General features: G+C 41.5%; 1 protein-coding gene across 1 annotated transcript in view; it reads right to left on the bottom strand.

Annotated features, from left to right (window-relative positions):
• The window catches only part of LOC122816112 (myocardin-like), a 573,216-nt gene that overhangs the window by 263,148 nt on the left and 294,355 nt on the right, over positions 1 to 15,713 (bottom strand). The window lies entirely within an intron of this gene.

Here is a 15,713-nt window from a genome sequence, read left to right on the forward strand (position 1 = left end):
ATATAAATTAAACATCAAATTTATAAGAGAAGAATATGTTATACATTTCATGCATACTGTTTTACAGCATCATTTTCAATAGATGATCACTACTCTTTTGCTATACAATGCTGCAGCCCAGAAAGGACATTGTTACTCAAACTGGTACTCGAAAGATAAGTATATGTACAGCTTTTGTAGTCTGTCATTCTCAGTGTTAGTCTGGATGAGAGCCATTTTGCTTATCACAAGCATTTTATTCTACAATGAATGGTGTGCAAAGCAAGTAATGATCTTCCAGATAAATTGCATTTCAAATCCTTTAAAACATATAACTAGTCAAATGATATGAAGAAAGTACAATTGTGTGCACTTACCATAAATGTAGATGTTCGAGTGTATTCACTGTTGCAGTCCTAATCAATGGGTTATCCGGCTCCTGGTAGCCCCCGATCGGCCAGAATACCAAAGATAAGTAAAAATTACATCGGCATACAAAAGGAGGCAGCTGACGTCACTTCCTCAGTCTTTCTTGCCATAACAGTCAGACGCCCCCAGAAAACAAGGCTTAAACAAAAAGCTATTTTGGCAAATAATACCAAATTTAGCCTGTACCTTAGGAAAAGAGAAAAAAGGGGAAGGAGAGAGGGAAACCAGGACTGCAACAGTGAATCCACTCGTACATCTACATTTATGGTAAGTGTACACAACTGTACTATGTTCATAGTGTTTCACTGTTGCAGTCCTAACCAATGGGTTGATTACCAAAGCCCAGATAAAAGGGAGGAGGAACCAACAGAATCAAGGATTAGAGATAATGCCCTTCAGAACAACAGTGGCAAACCCTGCCCTGGCTCTTGAAAACAAAGGCAAATTATAATGCTTTGTGAAAGTGTGAACAGAAGACCAAGTGGCAGCCTCCAAAATGTCTTTAGTAGGGACACCCCTTAAAAAGGCTGCAGAAGTGGAAGCTGCTCTAGTTGAGTGGGTCCTAACCCCTTGAGGAGGAACCTTGACATGAATGGAATAACCAAAAGTAATACAATGTGCAATCCATTTAAAAATCGTTTGCTTAGAAATAGCCTTGCCCTGGGCTCCAGGGGCAAAACTAACCAATAACTGTGCTGATTTTTGAAGGTCTTTAGTCCTGCCCAGGTAAAACCTGAGCTGTCTATGCACATCAAGAGAATATAGGATTCTTTCACCTCTATTTCGAGGATTAGGAAAGAAGGTAGGAAGGTGTATGGACTGATTAAGAGTCAGGCTAGAAATCACCTTAGGCATAAAGGAGGGGTTGGTTCTCAGAGAGACCCTATCTGCATGGAAAATAAGAAAAGGCTACACAGCCATAAAAGCATGCAGCTCCGAAACCCTCCTTGCTGAAGTTATAATCAAGAGGAAGGCAGTCTTCCACAAGAGAAACTTTAAATCTGCAGTGGCAGCTGGCTCAAAAGGAGGAAGAATGAGTTTCTCTAGAACAAAATTAAGATCCCAGGCTGGAGTAGTCGCCCTTCTGGGAGGTCTTAAGTTGCAAGCACCTCTGAGAAATATTTTCATCAGGGGATGAGGGAAAATGGGTTATTCAAAAGAACAATGAGCAGAAATGGCTGAAGCATGGATCTTGATAAAGGAAAAAGAAAGACCACCCTGAAGCAAATCAGCCAGGTATTCTAGGATCAGCAGAAGGGTAGGATGAGAAGAAGATTCCCCTCTAGCCTGCATCCAATGATTGAACCTTTCCCATTTGCCAGCGTAGGACTTCCTAGTGCTAGGCCTCCTGGCCTCCCTCAGCACGTCAACCACCTGCTGGGAAAGGGAAGAAGAAAAGGAAGGAGTCATACAATGAGCCATGCTGCCAAATGGGGAGACTGAAGATGTGGATGTAGACTGTTTCCCCCTTCCTGAACCAAAAAATTTGGCTTCAGAGGAAGATGCCAAGGAAGAAATTGGGAGAGACTGCGAAGCAATGGATACCAATGCTGTCTGGGCCAGTCCTGAGCTATGAGAATAGTCCTTGGTCATTTGTCTCTGATCTTCAATAATAGTCCAGGAAGAAGAGGAAGAGGATGGAAGGCATAAACTGACAGCAGCATCCAAGGGAAGGGCAGAGCATCCACTTTCTAAGCTCTGCTGTGATGGTGTCTGGTGCAAAAAAAGAGGTTGAAGATGGTTGTCTGGAGAGGAGAAAAGATCTACTTGAGGAGTGGCCCAACATTGAATGATGCTGTAAAAAACTGCTCTGTTCAGCTGCCATTCGTGAGGATCCAGGGTCTGTCTGCTCAACTGGTCTGCCAAAACATTGAGCCTTCCTGGAAGAAACTGAGCTAGAAGATGCAGGCACAGGGATGCTGCTATGGACCAAAGACTCATGCTCTGTCTGCACAGGAGGTAAGAATGAGTCCCTCCCTGCTTGTTGATGTACCACATGACTGTGGTGTTGTCTGTCCTGACAAGCAGGGTCCCTGGAGAAAGAAGATGCTTGAAAGTTAGTAAGGCCTGCTGGACTGCCATCAACTCCTTTAAATTTATGTGCAGGTGCATCTGCTGGGCATTCCAACTTCCCTGTATGCATCTGCCATTCAGGTGAGCTCCCCAGGCGTAGTCCGATGCGTCTGTGGTAAGAACTTGAGTGGCAAGGGGTGGGCGAAAAGACATGCCTTTGTTCTGTAGACAGGCTGTTGCCCACCATAGAAACTCTGCCTGCAGACATGGAAGCAGAAGAATTATCACATGCAGGTCCTGTGTGTGTTGACACCAAATGTTCTTGAGGTACCATTGCAATTTCCTCATATGCAGTCTTGCATATGGAATCATGAGAATGCAAGAGGCCATGAATCCCAGAGCTTGCAGGTATTTCCGTGCAGGGAGCTGGGACAGGCTTGCCAAGTCCTTGAAGTAAACTGAAAGAGTTGTCTGCTTCTCTTGGGTGAGATATATCATCTGGGTGCTGTGTTAAGACTCACTCCCAGGAATGTTATCTCTTTGGATGGCGCCATTTTTGATTGTTTCCTCATTGAGAGTGCAACCCAGGGAAGAGAGAAGAGTCTTTACAAATTCTATATCATTTAACAGCTGTTCCTGAGAATTTGATTGAATTAGACAGTCGACCAAGTATGGATAAATCTGAATTTTCTTCTGCCTGCAAAAAGCAATGACAGGAGCCAGGCACTTTGTGAAAACTCTGGGAGCAGTAGATAAGCCAAAGGGCAGCGCAGAGAATTGATAATGTTGCTTACCCACCCTGAAATTAAGGTATTGCCTGCAACTTTCCCGAATAGGGATGTGCAGATAAGCTTCTTTGAGATCAAACATTACCAGCCAGGAATCCTTTTCTAACATTGGCAGCAAGTGATGCAGAATGAGCATTTTGAACTTTGGAATTATCAAGAAAGAGTTCAAAATGGATATATCTAGGATAGGATGCCAGGTGCCTTCTTTTTTTGGAACTAGGAAAAGTCTGTAATAGAAACCCTGGCCTACCTGCTGAGCAGGACCTGATTCTATTGCTCCCAGATGTAACAGAGACAAAATTTGCTTTTCTACTTATGTCCTTTGGTTTGGAGGAGCGTCCGGGAATCCTTTAGGTACTAGAAAGGTGTGGAAAGAAAACTTGTGTCCTAGGGATACAGTTCTGAGTACCCATTTGTCGTCCATAATGGTGGCCCAGACATTTGGAAAAAGGGCCAACCTTCCACCTAAAGGACTCTCCGGGCAGGCAAGAACAGGCAGAAGTTGGACAGTCATTGAGAATGTTTAGATTGAGATGCAGGCTTAGAACTTCCCGTCTTGGAAGAGGAAGCCTGCCAACGCTTAGACCTTTGAGGGATAGCCACCTGTCCCCTAGAAGATTTGTAACCACTAGTCCTAGAACGGTTCTGTCTGCTGGTATCAGGGAACATCCAACTCTTAGAAGGGTAATTCCTGCTAAAGCAAGGAGGCTGAACTTGTAGAAAGTCTTTAACTGTCTGCATAGATTTGGCCTTGTCTTCCATCTTCTTGAGCACTTCCTCTGCTTTGCTGCCAAAAAGACTGTCCTTATGCAAAGGTACATCTAAAAGCTTAGCCTTGACAGGCTCTGGTAGGGGCTGCTCCCTTAGCCAAGTATGCCTTCTAATAACAGAGCCAGTAGCTGTAGCCCTACAGGAGGCTTCTAGAATGTCAAAACCACAATGTAATGAATGTTTATTGACAAGACTGGCAGAATTCAGCAAATCCTGCATATCCTTACTCTCCGCCAACAGAGGCACAGTTGCTGTCCTAGATTTAATAGCTTCCAAGGTGTGCTGCTGGTACTTCAGCATATGAAAAAGACAGTTAGTAGACCAAACAGCAAGAGTGGCAGAGGTATAAACCTTTTTACCCCACCTATCTAGGTTCCTAGATTCCCTGTCAGAAGGAACAGGATTTGTAGTAACAGTGGCCTTAACACCTTTAGGGCCTTGAGAAATAACCTCTGGGTCTGACAACGGGTCCCTGAAAAGAAACAATTGAGAATCAAGGACTCTATAGTACCTGTCAGATTTCCTGGGAGCAGGAGGAACTAAATTTGGAGTCATGGAATTTTCCAGAAAAACATCATCAACCACCTCCAACACAGGTGGAATAGCCAAAGGCTTATGCTGAGGCAAATCCAAAAACTCCCTAATCCTTTTCTTAGAAAGGGGATAATCCTGACTTTCCCATTTAAAATGTTTCCTGAGAGTATTTAAAGTATAGTCAAATCAATCATGGATTTAAGTAAAACACAGCTCGAACAAAAGCACAACAAAAGAAAAACAAACTGGGTAGCGTAGCACTTTAATCACAAAGAACAAAGCTTTCAGTTTAAAAAGTATTTAAAGTATCACCAAAAGAGAAATCTTCTGGAGGAGAAGCAGAAGGGATGGACTCCTCTGCTTCTGAATCCTCAAAAGGAGAGAAAGCCTGAGAAACGTCTTCTTCATCAACAGAAATGCTAGAAGTATCAGAACCTGAATAAGACAAAGCCTCAGGAGAGACATCCCTACCTCTTTTTGAAGGAGGAGGCTGTGAACCCCTAATGAGTCAAAAGGTCATCAGCCATTTTAACCATTTGAGAATGAGGGGAATGAGAGGAAACTGGAGCCTGTTTCTTCACAGGCTTATGACTGGAAGTTTTATCTGCAAGTCTGAAGGACTCGGGAGGCCTGGCAACCACCAAAGTTGCAGCCAAAGTTGTCTGTATGAGCTTGCTGTCTGAAAGAAGAATGGAGGCCTCGGACACTGGAGTCAGCTTAGCAGCTCCAGATCCAGCTGAAGAGGAAACAGGCAGAAGGTCAGAAGGCAAAATGGAAGCTGGAGGCCTGGGGGCCTCTGAAATGGTCTCAACTTGAGGCCTGCTGTTGAAAATCAGTGGGCTGCAGGGGCTGCAAAGGTGCCTCACTGGCTACCACATGACTGACGACCAACTTATCATCATCCGAGGACTTGACCTTCGGAAGCCTGTCACGGTCCTTATCCTTGCATTTCTTGGGGATATCTGAAGCCTGAAGACCAACGGATGCCATACTGACAAACTTAGGCCAAACTCCAAAATGTTTAGCTAAAAGCTTAGCCCGACGGTGAATAGTACACGGATTAAAGGAAGCACAGAGATCACAATTAGAATGCCATGGTCAAGGCCTAAACAAATAATACAATAGGAATGAAAATCTCTATGGGGAATCTGCTTTCCACAGGTAAGACAATTATTAACCTTTTCTGACATTTGTTACAGCAAGAAAAGAGGTTCCCCAACGGGGTACTTAGCTGTAGTTGACTTCAATTTTGTAGTCAGAAACAAAAAAGGTAAATTGCCGACTGGCACTCATGCAAGAAATGCTTCTGCTTTCGGCTCTGTGGCAAGGAACACTGAGGAAGTGACATCAGCTGCCTCCTTTTGTATCAGATGCCCTGACGGCCTTTACAACCGACGACAGCCGATGTCATTTTTACTTACCTTTGGTATTCTGGCCGATCGAGGGCTACCGGGAGCCAGATAACCCATTGGTTAGGACTGCAACAGTGAAACACGATGAACATCTATAAACTGCTAATGCTTTAAAAAAAAAAGATATGCCATTGTGAAAGTTAAGTCAATGTTTCTGCCACTAACATTTACAATGATTTAAGCAATTTTAGTAGTTTTTTGCAGTGGCAGAAATGAATGCATGCTAACCATACATCTGCCATTACACCAGCCCTGTACCTTAACTTAATAAAAACCCTTTCCATAGCACTATCACTATTCAGACAAAGTGTGTCTGAATTTAGTGGTAGGGTTTTGGGTAACTGATATCAAAAGGAAAGTGTTTGCTTTCATTTTGTGATTGGTTGTATGTTCATTGTTTTGGTTATTTTGTTAAGTGCATTTTCAAAATATCACCATTGTTCACCTACATTTCAATATACTCCTATCAATGTGATTAATACACATGTCTATATATCTAGAGACAGAGACAGAGACAGAGAAAATGGAACAGATGCACAAACCAAGGGGTAAAAACGTCACACAGAGAAACCATTCAGCAAAAACCCAACCAATCTAGAATCTTCACTGTGCAATACCTTAGATCTCCTGTAGTAGAGGCCCATGGGATTTATGTGAATAACCCCTTATATGTTCATAGGCTGATACTAGGCTATCGGCCCTAGGGCCTATACAAGCCTAGCCATAACAATTCCCTGGCTATTTCTTCCCACAATATTTACTTCCCTGAACCCCTGTCTAGCAGGGCGACTGATGTGATTCCCAGGGGAAAATTTCCTATCTCCCATCCAGTCATCAAGGTTCCTTTTGAAGAGGGTCAAGGATGCGCTCTGCTTGACATGTATGGGCAGTCTATTCCAGATTATGGGGAGTCTCTGGGTCAGGAACCTATCCCTCCAGCATGTTTTGTTCATTGTAATGTCAAGGTTTAAGTCCCTGGAGCATGTGGCTCTGATGGATTGGGATTTCTTTAAGTGTAGCATGTCCAACAACTCTGGGTTTGACAGGGTCTTGTATGCTAAGCAGAGATCGCCTCTGAGTAGACGATATGCGACAGAGTATAGCTGGAGTTTTTTTAGTTGGTCAGCATAGGGCATCTGCTTTAAGCCTGTGATTCTTTTAGTGAGGTGTTTCGGTGGCCTTTCCAGTTGTTGCAGATGTCTTGTGAGGTATATACCAAATGGGGCATTGTACTCTATGATGGATCTAATGAGGGATGAGTACAGTGGGACAATGACCTAATTTTTTCTTGATGAAAAGCCGTTAGTAATGAAGTGTGCCACATAGAATGATTTCCTGACTGTTGTGGTGATGTGGTTATTGAATGTGAGACCACTGTCCACCTATGTTCCTAAGTCTCTTATCACACTTTCGGTGTTTAGTGTACTGCCACCTATGTGGTAATTCATAGGTACATGGTTTTTCCCAAAGGGGATAACTATACACTTCTTGGCATTTTGCTTGAGCCCATGGCTCTGGCACCAAACATCTGTTTCTGTAAGGCCCTTTTTAGAATATCCACATAATTTGGGGATTCAATAATGGCTCCCAGTTTGCAGTCATCTGCAAACTTTGTTAGCCAGAGTCCCTTCGTGTTGGCTTGTACTTCAGAGAAGTAGATGCAAAACAAAAGCGGTCCCATGACTGAACTCTGAGGTACTCCACTTGTCACTTGTCTTGAGCTGGATTTGGAGTTGGCTACTTTTACAGTGTGGGTTTTTTTGGTAAGCCAGTTGGCAACCCATCAAGTGATGTAGGGATTTATGCCCAGCTTAGTAAATTTATCTATGATTCCAGAGTGGGGGGATGGTGTCAAAGGCCTTGGCGAGGTCCAGATAGGCTGTGTGGACCACCATATCCTCGTCCACGGCTCTGGAGATTGATTCAAAGAAGTCAATCAGGTTCAGGAGACACGATCGGCCCTTCACAAACCCAAACTAGGTGGGGTCCAGTGTTTGAAGGCTGCCAAATACGTTTCATGGCCTTGCAGATTAGGCTCGTCAGACTGATGGGACGGTAGTTCCCAGGATCAAAGGTGGATCCCTCCTTGTGGAGTGAGATAACTGTAACTGTGTGCCACTCAGTGGGCACGAAGCCTGAGGTGAGGCAATGATTAAACATGACAGGTGACTTGTCAGTTCATTTTGAAGTTCATGTAGTACACAGTCTGGGATGTCATCTGGTCCCATGGATGCTGTATTCTTATCTTCAGAGAGTGCATTTTTTGCCTGTGTGGCCATGATTACCAGAATTTGGCAGTCTTTGAGTATCGAGATGGGCCCTTTAGGGGGTGAAGTTGGCACTGAATCGATCTGCCAGAATATTGGCAAAGTCCTTGGGATCAGTACATTTAATTCCATTCTGTTGTAGCTCAGAGCAGATCTGAGCATTGCCATTTAGATTCTTGACATAGCTATAGAATACCTTGTGGTTGTCTTTGGAATCTTTGGCAATTTTATTTTCGTAACTTGCTTTGGAGGATTTTATGAGGGATCTCAGCTTCTTCTGAGGCTGGTAAGGGAGTTTTTGCAACCTGGAATTTTCCTCTTTTCTGCAACAGTTTCTTCCTTTTGTTGTATAGTTTGTTTATGACAGGGGACCACCAGATTGGCTTGTTTTTTTTTTGGAGGACAGTATCTTGGTTCTGTTTGGGATGGCATGATTCATGCATGAGTGGATGTGCTCGTACACTGCTTTAGTGTAGGATTCGGCAGTCGAACTTTCAGTTCCCGTCTGCATGGGTGTCATGAAGTTTGTCACTTCTGACTTGAGTAGCATGAAGTAGGCTTTGGAGAATTTTTTTATGGATGTTTCCTTACTGGGGGGTTGGGGTGGAATGTGGATGTCAAAGGTGATTTGCTTATGGTCAGACCTAACCCCACTGGTGTAGAGCATCGATTTCCCATGCTGGTAATGACCAGGTCCAGGATATTGGAGCCCCTGGTGGGACTTTGGATAATTGATCCAGGGCTTTGGAATTTATGAATTCCAAGAGCCGTTGGGCAAAGATGTTGGTACATGAGTTTTCCCAGTTAATGGCAGGGTAGTTGAAATCACCCAGTATTAGGGTGTTAAGTTGTATCTTAATATTTTCCAGTATGTTTAGAAAGGTTTAGTGAGAATCTTGGGGCATGGTGGGTGATCTGTAGCAAGCTACAGTTTGGATTGCAGTCTTACCTAGTGTTAGTTGCACCTGGAGAATTTTGGATGCATTATGTTGGGCAACTAACCTGGAGGTCTGAATATCCTTGGTGAATATAGACACTCCTCCACCTTTAGTGTTTTGGTCCTGGTGTGGTGGCTGAAAAGTGTGGTAAGAGTTGTAGCTGGTATTGCAGGGGTGCTCTCTGGAGCCTTGAACTAGGTCTCAGTTACTGGACAGATATTGATGTTCTCCATTTTTAGGAGTACCTTGAGAGAGTGCATTTTGAGGTTTAGACTTCTAGCATTGAGTAGCATTACCTTCAGATTTTGCATACTTATACTGGTTATGGTGGTGGTTTTGTCCTTTGAGCCTTGCCTAAAAAAGACACTATAGGGGTGGCAAGAGCCTTAGCCAGTAACCCGAATCCCAAGGGCAACATGTGCAGAGCATCTCTGGCAAAGCATCGTGGTTTGTCGATCATGTCATCCCAGGCAGACAGATACTGGATCACCTTTGAATGACACCAGAAGCTTAGCCAATTGTTGAAGTCAATAATTTTGTCCTTATACTGTGGTATCATTCTGGGTGAAGGCAGAATGCTACTCATGGCTAGGGTCATATCTGCCTGGGTCACATGATCTGAGAGCTCTTTCATGTCTCTTTTCATGTAGTCCAGGGGGTATGTCTCAAGTCATTCACTCCAACATGGACAATGACAGAGTCGTATTTGTACTTGTTGTGAAGTGACTAGAGTGCATGTGTTATGTGGCAGATCCTGGCACCAGACAGGCAGCTGACTGTAATTTTCTCCTTGTTCAGCCTGGTGAGTGGGAAATCAGTGTGCCTGACTATAGAGTCACCTATGACTAAAGTGTTGGGTACGTTGTCTTGGCTTAGGGGCTGGTGTTGGGTGGCACACTGATGTGAGCTATCTGATACTTTGGTTGTGATTGGTGTTTATTTGCGTTTCAGCTTCGGAGTTCCTCGTTGCTTGGGCAAGTTAATATTAAGGGCCTCCGCATATGTGTGTTTAGTTTTGCTATGTGTTGGTGTTGGTGGTGAGGGTTTTGAAGGGCTATGTATTACTTGAGGTGTAGTGTGGGTGTTAACCTTCTCCTCTTGATTGTCTAGCACAATCTTGGCTAGAGAGAGCTTTGCTTCCAGTTTGGCTATGTAAGTGCATCTCTTGCAGGTTAGAGGTTGCCAGGTCTTGTTAGGTCTTGCCAGGTTGGGTGGTAGGAGGAGAGGGTTGTCTGTGTACATGAGGCAATTGCTGCATTGCCCCAGTATGCCCAGATTTACCAGGTGGACAGGAGAAATCACCGGAAGCTGACCCTTTTAGGTGCTTTTTTCCCTCTTACCTTGGCAAGGTACTTTGCAATTATATGCTGTTTAGTGCCTACAATTAATTTCTCCTTATTTACCAGGAGAGTTGAGTGCTTGTATCAGTTTAAGGCTTCCTAGTGCTTTCTAGCAGGTTTTAGAGCAAGTGCTAGTCACAGGGACTCCAACCAGAAAGAGTCAGGAATCAATGCACTCTGCTCCTTCTCTCACCAGGATCAGAATATAAGCACATATTCCAACCTGTCACCTATAAAGCAGTTATTAAGCTTTCTGGTAATCAGCAGTTTCCAGGAAATAATGTAACTGCACTCCTTCTCTCACCAGGAGAAAACAGAAGCACTAATCCCAAGATGGCTACTGAGAGGGAGAATGTGGGGTCTCCAATAACTGGTGGTCTTGCAATAGATGCTTAAAGGTAAGATGAAAAAAAAACAGTTTATCCTAAACACTGCAGTGGGCACTAGAGGAATTAGATGTGAAAGTAGGTAACTTAAGTTTTACCCATCTAAAAAGTTAAGTTTTAGTGGAGAGTCACTATTTTTAAAACAGCAAGATAGATTGAAAGGGGATGGTCACTTTTGTATTCTGGTACTATATACACAGGGTATAACAGCCCTGTGTTTCTTATGCTTAGTCAAACACTATGCTTGTGTTGTGCTGATGAGGTCATAAGGCAGAAATATGCATATCCACAGCTAGTGGGGTTTGGCTTTATTGTCCTGCACTTGCCATTAAAATGACAAAACAAGTCAGGGGCAATCAGAATTGCCAATTAGCTGAAACACCTGATGTTCATAAGGAAAATCTGCATATATCCCATGTGCCTCTGATGCAAGAGGTTTGGGAGGTCACTCAGTGGAAGTTTTAGCTTTGCTGGAGTTTTCATTTTGTTTTTACTGATTGTTTTTTTCAGTGATCTTCTCACTTATTGTTTGTTTGTTGTTTGGGATATTTTTGCAGTGACCCTAATGATAATGGATGACAGTTGGGTATAACAGCCCTGTGTTTCTTATGCTTAGTCAAACACTCTGCTTGTGCTCTGCTGATGAGGTCATAACACGATCATCCACAGCTAGTGGGGTTTGGCTTTATTGGCCTGAAATTGTCCATTACAACAATGAAACAAGTCATGGGCATTCAGAATTGCCAATTAGCTGAAACACCTGATGTTCATAAGGATCATTTGCATATATCCCATGAGCCTCTGATACAAGCGGTTTGAGAGGTCACTCAGTGGAAGTTCTAGCTTTGCTGGAGTTTTCATTTTGTTTTTACATATTCTGGTACTATGGAATACAGTAGGATGGCCAATACATTTAAATAGTTGAAGGGGAGTGATTTCACAAAATGATAGTTTTGTGCTTACTCACACAAGCCAGTAAAAGCAGAGAGGAAATGAGATATATGGTCACATTAACATAAGGGGCAGGCAATTAGAAACACAGTGGTGTTTAAGAACACAACAGTAACTGGGTGGGAAAATTATTTCTGCCTCACAAGAGACAGAGCTGTGGTCTCTTTTCAAGTTTTACTATGCAGTTAAAAGCAGAATACAAGTAAAACACAAGGTAAAGAAAACAAATCACAGTATTCAAAATAGAAAAAGGCAATAAAGTAATACAAAATACAACAAATAAAAATCAAATTAACATTTCCCTCACAGCAAAGTGTAGCAGAGTCTGGCTGAGCCTTTCTAGTAAAGCTTTAAAATGTTTCATTTTACCCCTTAAATAGAAGGTTTAGTTCCTAGCTCCACCCTCTCAGTTCACAGATGATTAACCTTAACTGACCTCTTCTATCTTATGTCAAGTCTTTAATTGACCTGTTCTAATTTCTGCCTGACTCACAAGAGACAGAGCTGTAGTCTCTTTTCAAGTTTTAATACGCAGTTAAAAGCAGAATACAAGTAAAACACAAGGTAAAGAAAACAAATCACAGTATTCAAAATAGAAAAAGGCAATACAGTAATGCAAAATACAACAAAAAGCAAAATAACCTTTCCCTCACATCAAAGTGTAGCAGAGTCTAGGTGAGCCTTTCTAGTAAAGCCTTAGGGACTTAATACTGCTTCAGCTACATGTCTTCTGAATGTCAATGCCTTTTTACTTTTTAAATCTTTATGGGTAAATTCAGGTGAATAAATCCAAACCCAGTAGCTGAAAAATTCTCAAGTTTCAGTCTTTTTCTGACCTCATCAGTACAGCATAACTCAATTGTACTTTAGAAATACAGAGTTTAAGATCAAGTCTGATATCCATAAATAGTAGATTGCCTGTAAAATTCCCAAGTAACATGCAAACCAAATGGTAAAAAGGTCACACAAACAATCGAGTAAAAACTGTATGAAATACCCAGCCAGTATGGAGTATTCACTTTAAACCTGCTGCTGTGGAAGCCCATGAGATATATGTAAATGACCCTTTAAAGACATAATAGTGTTTCAGATACATGGCTTCTGAATACACATGACTTTTTTTTTTTTACTTTTTTTGTCCTTATTTCTCTTTTTCTCTCTCTCTCTCTCTCTCTATATATATATATATATATATATATATATATATATATATATATATATATATATATATACATACATACATACACATATTAATTTAGAGGGGGAGTTTTTTTCCATAATCATGGAAGCCTGAAATAAAACAGTCATATATTACATGACACCTGATATTAATTTTGATCAAGGTTGAGTGCCCCCTTGTAATCAGGTCACCAAATGTATTGTAAACAAATGCTTAATTGTAAGGGGTGTTTTATGGCTACTCTCCCTCCTAGCTGGCTCCTTTAGGACACAAGCCCAGGTTATTTGGGTCAATTTCATGGCTTTACCATTCTGTGGTGTAGAGTTAGTCACAGCTTTCATTCCTTTAAAACAAGGTAATTTGTTTCAACACGCTGAAAAAACTATGGAGTATTTTTGCTCATAATTAAAAAAGAGGGACAAACTTGTTACTAAACTGTGCAAGTCCTACACCTTGCTTTTCAAGTAATTTTCCTGAATTTGAATGCTATTATATTTTAATAAAACATTCCTGTATAATAGAACCAGCATTACTAGGAGCCTTTCTCGGGTCTATAGTTTGACATTGAAACACCATAACAGTGGACTTCTAAACACAGACAATTATTCAACGAAATTCACTTCCGGTAATCGCTGAATATCTGCAGAGCATAGCTGTAGTTGGCCAACTACACAATTTTGCCCTTTTTCCACTGTAGTGCGATCTTGGAGTTGGTATATTTAGTTAGGGGGGTATGGTGGGCACAGCTCTCCACATGGGTGGGTTTGATTTAGCTAAATTTAGTTCCATTGGGTTGTGGGGCAAGTATTTGTTTGCCCTTTAAGTATTCAGTGAATCGTGGAAATGCATTTCGCTGAATACCTGTCGATGTGTAAGTGTTCGCTGTTACAGCGTTTCTACGTCGTAATATAGACTCGCCTTTCTCAGTTATTCTTGCTGATCTCAAACCTTCAATTCTTACATCAGTGATGGAGAAAGTTTGTCTGCTTGTTATCTTATGCTTATCAACTATTTGCTGTTTTTTTCAACAGAACTTCAATCAAAATTGTAATAAATGATTTGGTTCTGACCATGATAGGTGATTTCAACTGTTTTTTTTTTAATAATTCTGTTTCAGAAAAAGAAGAAAAATAGAAACTGGGCAATTCTAACTGACTCTCTCTCTGTTTCCCCTCCATCTCACTTAACTGATCATTAATTCTCTATGATTTCTCACAACTAATTACCACTACCACCCATTATAATAAACACAACAGTAAGGGAACATTAATTGATTGGATTCTTACCACAATGCCTTATAAACTCTTTACCTCAGCTACCCTTCCAGATACCCTAAGTGGTCATCTCCCTGTGGCTTAATAAGAAAGCAAACTAATATTCAAAAGCAGCCACATTTCAGCAAAGCATGTAGCCTTACATATTTCAACAAAGATCCATTTTTCTCCTGTCTAAAACTATACAACTGTGATGCACCAAAATACATCCCACTGGATCTTACTGGCAGTTCTTTTTAATTCTAATTTCTTGAACTTCCTAAATGAACTTGCTTTACTCAGAAAATCAGAGTTAGTGCCAAACCTGACCCCTGGTTGTCATAAATACAAAAAACCTTATGAGACTTAAGAGACAGAGCCTGGAATACATGGTTATTCAATAAAACAGTAAGAAGTATCCAAACATTCAGAGAACTCAGAAACTAAACTAAAACTCAATTGAGTTAGTTAAAAAAAATTCTAAACTGACTTATAATGTAAAAGCTACAAAAATCCCAAAACATTTGGGTCTCTATATACTAGCTGTTCAATCCCAGCTGCAGTACTTAACTATCTCCTAGACTAAACATGAACAACAACTCTACCATCTGTGCTGATGCTTTAAACTTTCATTTCATTCCCTCAATCTCATCAATACATCACAATTCTCTTAATACCAACAACTACATAACAGCACCACCAACCATTCCTCTTCATAAACTCTCCTTCCAGCAAGTCCCCACTATTTACATAAAAAAAAAATATTACTTAAAATGAAACCCACCACCTTATCCCTGACAACCTACCTGGCAAATACCTTAAGATGGCTGCAGACGCAATGGACTACCCCATCTCAGTTCTATTAAATCGCTCCATCAGTGAAAATATGTCTCAACCCCCCCGGAAAAAAGCCACATTCTTCCCCTCCACAAAAGAGGGCTTTCAACCAAACTTTCAAACTACAGGTGCATGGCCATCCTTTCTCCTTATTGAAAATATTCAGGAAATGCATTTAGTCACAACTCTTATATTTCCTCAAACAAAATAACCTCCTCTCTTCATCTCAGCATGGCTTCTGCCCCCACCACAGTATAACTATTGCTTTACTTAGTTTCACCAATACAGTAAACACAAATAGGAATGATGAAAACCTAGTGTATACCCTCTTTCCTGATTTATCCAAGGCCTTTGACACAGTGTTGCACTCTATTCTCCTACCCAAACTTCATAATCTATGTGCCGCCACCAAATGCCATATCATGGTTTCATAGCTACCTCCAACACTGAGCTCAAGGTGTCAAGTGGCAAAAAGATACTTCATCCTTTCTTTAATGTTTTCATAAATGACCTACATAAAGCCTGTAAAACTGCATCCCTAGTATAGTATGCAGGTGATGCCCAGTTATCTGTATCTCAAGAAACATCAACAATCTTCAAGAAATTACCTCAGAGTCCTTCTCCTCTATTGAAAC

Source organism: Protopterus annectens, chromosome 1.part1 (genome assembly GCF_019279795.1).
Source record: "Protopterus annectens isolate FY-2018-M chromosome 1.part1, PAN1.0, whole genome shotgun sequence".
NCBI lineage: Eukaryota > Metazoa > Chordata > Ceratodontiformes > Protopteridae > Protopterus > Protopterus annectens.